The sequence below is a fragment of the Solanum tuberosum genome, unplaced genomic scaffold (assembly GCF_000226075.1).
Source record: "Solanum tuberosum cultivar DM 1-3 516 R44 unplaced genomic scaffold, SolTub_3.0 scf00400, whole genome shotgun sequence".
Taxonomy (NCBI): Eukaryota; Viridiplantae; Streptophyta; class Magnoliopsida; order Solanales; family Solanaceae; genus Solanum; species Solanum tuberosum.
Window position 1 is genome coordinate 435,196 of NW_006239330.1, and position 11,583 is coordinate 446,778.

The window sequence follows — 11,583 nt, forward strand, 5'->3', positions numbered from 1 at the left end:
TCGTAGGAAAAATGAGGTAGTTTTTCTTCCCTTTCTTTTTAAAAATTTATTAAATTGTATTCACATAAAAGAAAGAAAAGTCTTTCAATTTTAAAAAGAAAAAGGATATCACGTCCTTTAAAAAAAGAAACCTTAAAATTAGCCACAACAAAATATTTGAATAATTAATTTAAAATTCAAATTTTAAATAATAACTAACCTTATCCCTAAAAAGAATCTCAACTTCCTAACCCACATCTTTAAAAAAAGTTACTATTCTTAAAACATCATTCACATCTTTTTTAACCAAACACTTCAAAATAAGAATTCAAACATTTGTAAAACAAAAATTACATTCAAACAAAAAATTTATTACACTCATGTGAGATCATAAAAGAAAATGAGGGCAAACATAGTAGTGTATTGTGTGTATATATTTCATTTTTCTTAATTGTTTGATTTGAAATTATTTTGTTATGTGTGTTATTTTAATTTTTTTTTATTTCAATAAGTGTTTCATTTTTGCAAAAATAAAATCAATATAAATAGTAACGAGGATAATGATGAATACATATCGTTGTAGTTTTTATATTCTTCATTTTCAAATACTTTATTAGTTTTAATATTTACGTTTTTAAAATTTATATGCAGATTGTGATGGTATACTATGACCCTATTGACATTTGATTATTCTTTAGTTTGATCATTTTTGATTATTATTATGATCATTTTAACATTTTGATTTTATCTTAACAATAGTCTCCTCACTTTTAAAGAAATACACATACACATATAATATGGATCATGTAAGCGCATTTATGATTTTGTTTAATTTAAAAATAATTTAATTGATTAATTTTAAATAAAATGTTCTAAAAAGTATAATTTAAAAAAAAAAACATAAATTTGATCTAGCTATTTCAAAAAAAAAAAAACTGAAAATGACAAGTGAAGTTTTTTTTTTTTTTTTTTTTTTTTAAAAATTTTGTAACCTGAAAAAAGTAAGAAAAATGCAAGAAAGAACAATAAACAATTGTTGGTTACACAAGTTTGCTGGTCAAAATATGTTCTCTCTAAATGAAAAGACTACTTTAAATTATATCTTATCATGACTTAATAGTCACAGATTACTTAAAATTGAGGTGTCTCTTTTTTAAATTCCCTTTCATATATGTTTTTTTTTAAAATCGTTAAAGCAAATGTCACCAATATATAATATCATTAAAGTGTGCTGAAGTCAGATAGAGCTGAGGGTTCAACTAAATCTTCTTCGTCAAAAAATTACACTATTTATACAGTGTTATAATCATATTGTATTATTGTAATGTATGTATATATAATATAATATTATTTTATTTTATTTAATGTCATGACAAAAAATAAATAAATATAAAACAGTTAATGAAACAAAAAGAAGAACAAAATATTAATGAAGGGATACTTAAAAATACGTAGGTAAATTTTCTATTAAAAAACACATAAAGTTTGATAAATAAAAAAACTAACTTAAATCATCCCTAAAATTCCTCACCCACTTACTTAACTACTCTAATTTTCAGTTTAATTATTTTCTTTAATCTTTGTTTTGATAAATTATTTATATAAAAATCTTTCAACTAACACTTTCAAAAAACCACTTATAGAAAAAGACTCAATTTTAAAAATTTTTTTATCTCTACTTCCACTTTATCTTCTTTTTTCCCCTTAAAAATAATTAAATTCTTACTCATAAAATCTTCAATCACAACGAAAGTCACAATATCTAAAGATCTCATATTATTAGTGTAATATTTTTAATTTATTAGTTGCTTTTTCCTTATTATCATAACAGATTTTTTTGATTAAAAGAATATGCATTATTTTTATTTTTTGTAGTGCTTGAATTCTGGATGTTGATGCTAACGATACCAATGACAATAAATTAAATTAAATAATTTCATAACACTTAATAAATAAAAATAAAACAATTAACAAAAAAAAACATTAATAAATAATAAAGGAATAGTTAAAAATACGTATGTAGAAATTTTTATAATAAAAAATAGAAAAATATTAGAAGAAAAAAAACTAACCTAAAATTCCTCACCCACCTACTATCCTAATCTCTGAAAACTCAATTATATATTTTAATGTTCTACCTTCGTAATAGGAAAAAATAAAAGTTCCACATATAACCTGAAGCATCACACAAAAATAAATAAATTTTGAATTTATAAAAATAAATTTAAATATTTCAAATTTATATTTTGTTGAAAAAACATGTCAACAACGTAAATATTTTCGAGTTATCACATTTCATCATCAAAATAATTTTCAAATTTTCAGTTTAATTGTTTTCTTAAAAAATTATGTTAGTGAAAACTTACAAGATAACAAAAATACAAGATTACAATTGAAAGTAAAATGAAGAAAACAGAAATCTCTTCAGGCTGAGGCGCGGATATCTCGCTCTCTTTAAGGAGATTCAAGCCCACTGCAGCAAATGTTTTCACCGGTCCAGCAGTAGTCCTTCTTGACTTGTCCCCTCCAGGATACAACAGCCTAATCACAAAATATAACTCAACAACTCTGGACAAGAGTTGAGTCCAAAGCTCCACAAAAAGAACACCTCCCTTCAACTAATAAGAACTCTCTTTTTGACAAACTTTATGCACTCTATATTTTTCTCTTGTATGTTGTGTCCCATAAACCAAATGAAGACACTACTATTTATACTAGAAGAAGTCTTCCTAGCAATGAATAGGAAGATAATGGTGTAGTAAATAGTGAAGATAAATGGCATTAGGAGTTACATAGGTTACAAGGATAATGGAGGAATTAAGAATGGAATAATGAGAGGGGTAACCAATGCCTCTAACGTGCATTGGCACAACGGCCAACTTTCCAACGTTCACAGAAAGCAGCAAAGTGCATAATGCCTATGCTCATTAATTGACCACTAAGTAAAGAGGTACAAATGCATGTAACTCCCACGTCCTCTATTCCATCTTCATAGCAGAAAGGCTATACTAAGTTTTAACAAATTAATATACAAAATATTAATATTAAAATGCTAATAAACCAACAATCCCCCACTCATTTTAATATATTATCTCAATTTTTTTTAGGAAACTTGATAAATAATTATGTACAAATCTGATATTTTTCATCTTTCAATTTTTTCTTTGCACTACAAATAGTTTATTTTTATGTGGTATAATATTGATTTGATTATAGTATTTTTTTTATATCGATATCTTAAATTCATTTTTTTGCATTCTTATTCTATGAAATTATGTTTGATTAAATGAAAATCGTCTTATTATGCAAGATTGAACGAGAGAGAAGTATGCTAAAGGGGTTGCAACATGCTTTGCAAATTATATTTATTTTTTAGCTAAAAGTAGAATCATATTTTGAATACTAGGTTATAAATTGATCTATGAATTTAAATTTTTATTAATTAAAACAAATATGATTTCAACACATGCCACATATGCTATTAATTTTCATTATACTAAAAGAAGAAGAATTCTTTAGAATAATGTTTGGTATCTTTGAAGAACATATCCTCATCACACATAGATTAAGGTAAATTTTTGTCAGCATATATTAACTGTATATATGTAAAATCATAACATTATATGTAATTATACATGCCATTAGTTAATTGTCACCCCTTTAATTATTATTTGTTTCCAAATATGTATACCATTATATTATGTGGAATTAAGTGAGTACGTTCGTAACTAATATTTTAGCACAAAAACATTTTTTACTGTTCAATACTTAGCGACTCCTATCAATTAATCTAATTTAACAATTCATACACAAAAAAATAAAAAATATTTTTAAAATATGCGAAATTGAATGGATAAATATACTCAACTAACCATCGTACTTCATTGGCACGTTTTACTTATTCATAATCGTTAATGGTCCCGTTTGCACAGCATTATTGGTCCTGCAATTAGAGCAGAGGATAAGAAGGAAAATTTGGGTGCTTCTTCTTTACTCACATGAAATTCTGATTTATCCATTTGTAATTGTTTCAAGACATAAATATTTTGCTTTTAATGAAAAATATCCATATCACTCACGTGGTGGATAGGTCTATATGATATGGTCCTTCCAACAAAAATACAAATCTCTTAATTCTTATACGAGATATTTTTCTATTATGGGTGTATTTAATACGAATGAAAAAGTTTCATTTTCTCAATTGATTACTTAGTTTTTTAATGGGGTGTGTGGGGTTGTGAGAGAAAGAGATTGGACTTTGGAGAAGTTTTTTTATGGGGGTGTGTGGGGTTGTGAGAGAAAGAGATTGGACTTTGGAGAGTACATGGGGTGAGATGGAGTGGGGTGGAGAGTGAACCAATAAATTTTCGTAAGATTAAATGTATTTGAAAGTTTGTAATTATAATATGTAATCGTAAATATTTAGTAACAAAATAAAAATAAAAATAAAAATAAAAATGTGTGATTTATTAATGCGACATCTAAGAATACATATAGATATTGTTTATGAATTATGATTTAGTCATTTGACAAGATTATATAAAAGTTAGAGAAAATTTTAATAATTTTCACAAACGAAGGTTTTCACATTTCAACTTCATGTCCAAACGGACCCTATAGTTACAGATAGACATTTTATTTTTTAGAACCAAATATTTACGCCCTCTAAATTATGGAGATTCTACACTTAATTAGACCCCTGTTGAATTATATCTATAAATAATTAAATATATTAAAATTTAATTAGACAAACTAAAACTATAAACAATAAGACAGTAATTCTTTACAAAATTTTAAAAAGAAATATTTTTTTAATTCATGCCTTTAATTATAAAAAAAAGACATCACTACTCATTTTTGGGAACATTTCTCTGTCAAAACTCATAAATAAAAACTGAACATAAACTATCAATAAGATACACCAACTATTAGTAAAAAAAATAATGTATTTATATACGTAAATGACTTAAATTTAAGTACTTATTATATGTAAATTCTTTTTTTTTTTAGTTATTAGAGTAGTTATTATTTCTCTTAAAAAGTATATCTTAAATACACTTAGATCATGAAGTTTCAATGTATAGAATTTCTAAAATGTTTAAATGTTTTAGAAAACTTGAGAAGTAAAAGAATATTTTGGAAATTTGAGCATCTCATTAATAATAAAAATAAAATAAAAATTTAATATAATTGAAAATATAAGATTATTACTGTTGGAATTATGACCCCCTTTATTCTGTAAAGGAACACGTACTAACTACTTGTTCTTTACTGTTTGTGAGTTCTAGTAAATAATTTCGTAAAATAATAATTAGTTCACAGCTTTGTATTATTTATCTCAACTCCAAACAACACCAAGATTACACACCTAGGTAATCTAAGGAATTATAGACTCTAATTCCTAGCTAAGAAATTATAAACTCTAATTCCTAGCTACCCAAGATAAAAACCCCCAGGTTTAAGTCTTCTGCTGTCCATCAAGTTTCTCAAACTTGTTAGATGAATTCTACACACACTTGATTGTAATCAAAACTCTTAACTACAATCTTACAACTTTTTCCTCACAAACTCGCAACACTCCCCAAGTAAATCTCAAAACTCTCTCAAACTCTTGATTGTGTTTTGATCTTCTCTCTATGTAAGTGTGCAAACTTCTTCGAAGAAGTTAATGCCCTATTTATAGATTAAACCTCCTCAAAGTCTTGTTCAACTCGAAGTTGACTTTGCTACATCCTCAACTCCTTGTTCAACTCGAACTTGTCTTCAGTTTTCTTTCTTGACTTCTCTTTGATTTATTTCCTTCTTGAACTCTTTATTTACACCCCCTTATTCCTTCTTTGAGCATGCTTCCTACTTCTCTTAGGATTTATACCTATGTTTACACTTTGACTTATTATGCGCTCCCTTTTCCTTGTAGGACTCCTTTATAAAAATGAAACTTTCTTTACTGGTTGCTTGTCAAAAAAGTAATCCCTCCACTGCTTTATAACTTCTAATTCGCGTGATTGACGTTCTCATTATCCCAGTCGGATTCGGTCTGAAAGAAACATGTCGCGCAACTAGTTCCTTTCATCTGTTCCTCTATTTGCCAATTATCAAAAAATTTCTCGATCTAACAAATTCCCCCTTTTTGATGATGACAACACATTGCTTCTTGTGTGAATAGATCAATTTGTGTTATTTCAGTTTCTTAAAGTACAACACACCAAGCAAACACATTAGAGGATCAAGGTAGACCAATTGGGTTATCAATATTACACAAGCATGCAATTCCCCCTTTTGACATCATAAAACATCGTGAAGGCATACACCACACTAAGAGAAGCAAATTCGATACTCATGGCCACTGGGCTATCACCTATACAAACACTTAAAAATCAAGAACTCAATTAGCTATATATAGCAAAGCATTTGCACAAACATAGGAGATAGACATGAACCTGAAACTCAAATCCAACATTAACATTAATAAAAATCATATACACCACAAATGTAATCAAAATTAAAGATAGAATCAAGCACTTGTGATGAGAAAAAAATTGGAAAGTTAAAGGCTATAGTGACTAGGCAATAGCAAAAGATCGGGCATGAGAGGGTAAATAAAAGTCCTTTTTAAGCGGCTCAAAAAACATCTTTTGGATTAACAAAATTAGTAGTCTTCTCAATTTTCAGGGTAGCCTTGGTCTTTGTGTTTTATTTTTCTTTAGCAGGCCTACATGTTCAGGATCATAGTTCATATGCAGCTGGTCCATGATATTCTGGTTCGTGACACATATGACTTCAATTTCAGCTTCTTTTTTCCCGTTTTGTATCACCTTTAAGGAACTGGTTCAATCAATCATGTGCCCTCTGAAGAAACAATAGTTCACTTATCTCTAACCCCCTAAATCAGTAATCACCTTACCTAAGAGCACTGTCCGCTTCCCAAAGTTCAAACTCTAATTTCAATAGAGTCATCTTTAATTTCAATAGAGTCAGTAAGAGGAACAAATTTTTGTCAGCATCATTTGTAGAGGAATATGTTCTCTCAATCTGTTCCCTAGACGTGGTACTATCAAGTGCAGTACCAACTATAATAATTTTTGACATCAACCCTAAATCCCAGTTTATATGGATCCCAATAAAAGGACTAGGTTCGACAGAGGGGTCTCCCATTGTTTCCCTCTCACTAGATGCACCCAAGTTGAGCCTAAAAAGTGAACTTTGTTCAACTATAGGGTCCCCAAAATATTCCCCCTCACAAGGTACATCCTCTAAAACTTCCTCAGTAATTTTAGACACACCCAATACATATTCCCCCTAAGAACCAGCACAACCTACTTTCTACACCACAATCTATATTTTATAAGCCGCCAACGTAGATGCGTCATCCACCGAAGTCATCTCAACCATAGCATCATATAAACCAGCACACTTAGAATCTTCAAGAATGTCATTAAGAAACATAAATTGTAATTAATCAAGCATAGACATGTTTCTTGAAGAACACTTTAATCCACAATTTTTAGAAAAAGAGGATTTCTTGGTTAAGAAGTTTATGGAAGAGAAGGGTGTGAGTTGTAGAGAAACACTAGGATAAGGCTTTAAATAGGCTTTTTAAGAAGATGTTTGTTTAGTAGTATTGAGGACATGAATATATATTTTGGGACAAGTGGAAGGAACAGGTACATGTGCATTGATTTTATATTTAATTATGAATAATTGTAGTGCACATACCTTAGATCTCTGAAAAATGCTGAATTTTGCTCCAATTTTACTAAGACTCTCTCTTGTGATAGATGCAAATACAATGTTATAGTGCATGAGTAGCTTGGATTTAAAAGTGGTATAGAGACATACAACTAAATGTACAAGACTGAGCATAAAATTCATGATTAGAAGGCAGTATACGAAATGTTCATTAGCCACTGAGGGATACTCATGTGATTTTAATCATCCCTAAGTTCCAACATGTTCCTTTAAAAGTATTTCTTTAGTCTTGCCTACTTTTCCAACTTCTTTGATTTGACCAAAAAGAATTTTCACCACAAAAATTACTATTTCATCATTTTCTTCTATAGGTGAGAGAAATTTCTTCTAGTTTCAATCATGTGTCTCAAGCAACAACTGTTCATATAAAATGTTGCTTTCTTCCTCTCACTTTTCCAGCAAATTCAAAGGTTAGATTAGGAACCCATACTATCTTGGGTCCTTTGTATTAATAAAAAGGATGAATAAGATCTCTATGTATCCATTTAGGTAGATTAGATTTCTTTTGAGTATACTTGTTCCTTTGAGGTGTCTTATAGGTGCCTTTTGCTTTATTGTTAATGGTGAATCTGTGTTTTGGGAAATTTATCTTAGAGTGACTTGAATTACCACAGATGATGCATAACAAAAGGTTATCAATTCTGGACTGATCAAAGCCTATTCCAGTTTTTTGATTTCGGTGGTTATTTCCCAGATGTGATACAATCATAGATGACTTTGTCCATTTATTTGCTTGTTCAAGCTCATATTTAGTTCTAGTTAGTTCAGGTTTCATTTTTGTTGATTTTTCTCTCTCAGAACATAATTTGTTTTTGAGCCTTTTAACTCCATGATCATCTTTTGACTTATCACAGATTTTGTCCTTACCTGTTTCTTTGAGTTTTAGGATTTCGATTTTATTGGACAGATTCCAAGACTCTAGTTGCTGAACTTTTTGTGATAAAAAGTTGATTTTCTCTTTCAGGTCAGCATTGAGTTTTTCAAGATCTATATACTCAAATTTTAAATTGGTTAGGGAGGCAAGTATCTGATTCTTGGTTTTAACTAGTTCATGAATTGTGTCTATAGATGTGAGCATTAAAAAGGATATTTTTTCTTAGAGAAATTTATTAACTTATCTTTAAGATCAGAAAGGTTTACCTCTTTTTCTTCAGAGTCTGAATCAGGTTCACGTTTCGATTCTTCTATGGCCATCAAGGCAATGTCATCAGCATCGTCTTCATACATCTCTGAACCTGTTCCTCAGGCAGCATACATAGCTTGCTCCTTCTCTTTGTTATTTCTTTTGTTTAAAAGTTCCCTCTTCTCCTTTTCAACTCTTTCTTTTCTCCATTCTACCTCTCACATAGGACAAACTTAATTTGATGATTAGTTTTTCCACACTTGAAACATCCTCCACTTTGTGGTTTCTCTGTATTCTTTTCTTTAGTGGGTGGTACCTTTTTTCAAAATTTATAACCCTTTTGAAGAGTTTCTTGAAGTTTCTGATGATCAGTTTTAAGTCTTCATCATCTATATCTGATTCATCATTTTCAGTTGCTTTGAGTCCAAGATTTTTTTCTTGTTTCCCTCACCTCTTTTGTCAACATTCATCTCATATGTCTTGAGGTTACCTACCAGTTCATCCAAAGTCATATTGGTTAAATCCTTGGCTTCTCTGATTGCAGTGACTTTTATTTCCCATGATCTAGGCAAGGTCCTAAGCACTTTGTCTACTTGTTCCTAAGTGGTGTATACTTTTCCCAAGGAGATTAGCTCGTTTACTACAGTAGTGAATCTAGTGATCATATCTTAAAGCGATTCACCGGATTTCATCTTGAAGGCTTCATATTCGGAGCATAGCCTAGCAATTCTAAATTTTCGAACTTGAGTTGTACCTTCATGAACATTCTGTAGAGTATCCCATATTTGTTTCGCGGAGGTACAACGTGAGATGCGATTAAACTCATCAGGTCCAAGTCCACATACAAATATGCATTTGCCTTTGCATTTTTTCCCAGCATCTTGTAGTCAGCTTCTCCATATTTTTCTTTAGGTTTTGAAACATCGTTTCCTTCATTATTCTTAACGGTAGGGATTAAAGGCCCATCAGTGATTCTGACCTGTAACAACCCAGAAATTTTTTGAACTAAGACTTGAACCATCATTCGTTGTGAGTAGGATTTTACCGAGGAATTAAAATTTCTTAAGTGTTAAGTTCACTAGATATAGCACCTTGAGTTCGAAAAAGAACTAAATTGGAAATAGCAAAAATCTGAAATTTTGCAAGTTAAGCTAAGTATGAGTTTTGGGTCGACTTAAAACGATCATAACTCCTAGCTCAGGATGAGTTAGGTGTTCTATCAGATACCGTAGGAAAGATCTTTGAATTATATTTTCAACGCCACCGAGTTTTCTAAGTTTCGAGTTCAGATGAGTGAGATATGACCTTTCGAAGTTAGGATGTCCAGTTAAGGAAGGTTAGCCGGAAATAGTGAGGGGTATTCTGGTCTTTTCCGTACCCAATCAGATTTAATTCATTTTTAGTAATATTTTAGGGGTCTAATATGATTATGTTCAGTTTTATAATCCTAAAATATGCCTAGGGTTTTAGTTGAGAGTTGAAGAAGAGAAAAGAAGAGAAAAAGAGGAGAAAAGAGAAGAGGATCAAGCATTCGTCGAGATTCTTGCGTGTTGTAGCGGATTTTCACCATGGGTTTGATCCCTAAGAGGTATGTAAGCTTCCATAGTGTTGGGTTTGTTCACCCATACGCCAAACATGTTATTTTCAGCGCAAATTTCATTCTTGAAGTCGAAAGATTTGAGTTCTTCATGAGTTCTTGATAGGTGTATTCTAAATCTTGTTGTGTTGGGTTTTTTATGATTTCTTGAGATCAAAGTGAGTGTTTTAAGGGCTGTATTGAGTATATTAAAGTGTACTCATGTTAAGTAATCGAATCCAAGTGATTGGGGAAGAACCCGTTCAATTCTAGGCGAGTTAGGGTGAGAAAACGAGCAAGGAAAATTCATCGAATTTTCTGGGTTGGGGTCTGGCGCGAGAGCGCCCCAAACCCTCCTTTGAAGTTTAGGGGATGGCGCCCCGCGCCACCCATAGTACCAAGGTCGCCTGCCCCATTCAGTTTGGCGTCGATTGCCCCGTTTGAGTTCGTTTAAAGTGCACCTTCACTCCTTTTCGATTCTAACTATTCTAAGATACTTCTAAACACCTAAAATTATTCCTAACATGATCATAACCTTGAATTCATAATTCAAATTCAAGGTAGAGTTGATAGTTAAGTTTTGAGAATTCTTTCGAACATTTTAAGAAAGTCCCTTTGAGTCCTTTTGTGGAGTCTTCTACATCTTCTAGTAACTTGTTTCAAGACTCGAGTTAGTGAGCATGAGAGTGAGGAGAATGTATTCATGAGTCTACACTATCATCTATATATTTCATATCATGAACCATAACTCTTGAATTCATAATTCACATTCAAAAGAGAGTTAATTGTAGAGTTCAAGAAAGCCCTTGAGTTCAATTGTGAATCCTTTGAAATCAACTATCGATTTGAACTAAGTTTGAGGTAGTAAGTAAGATAATGAGAATTGTCGTATACATGAGTTCCATGTAGTTGTGTAGACTTTCGAGTCGAGTCGTTCATGCCCATAAATTCCGCATGAACTCCAAAAATTGAGTATCTATGAGAGAAGTAATATCTTAATGTCCTAAGTCTTAAGTATTGAGTTCCTAACCCTTCCGAGATTATAATCCTTCGGAATTGAGCATTCTTGAAGTGAGTAGTATCATTGAAGTTCTTGAGTTCCAAGTATTGAGTTCTATCTATGGTTATTGAAAACCTTGCATCGAGTCGTTCACGT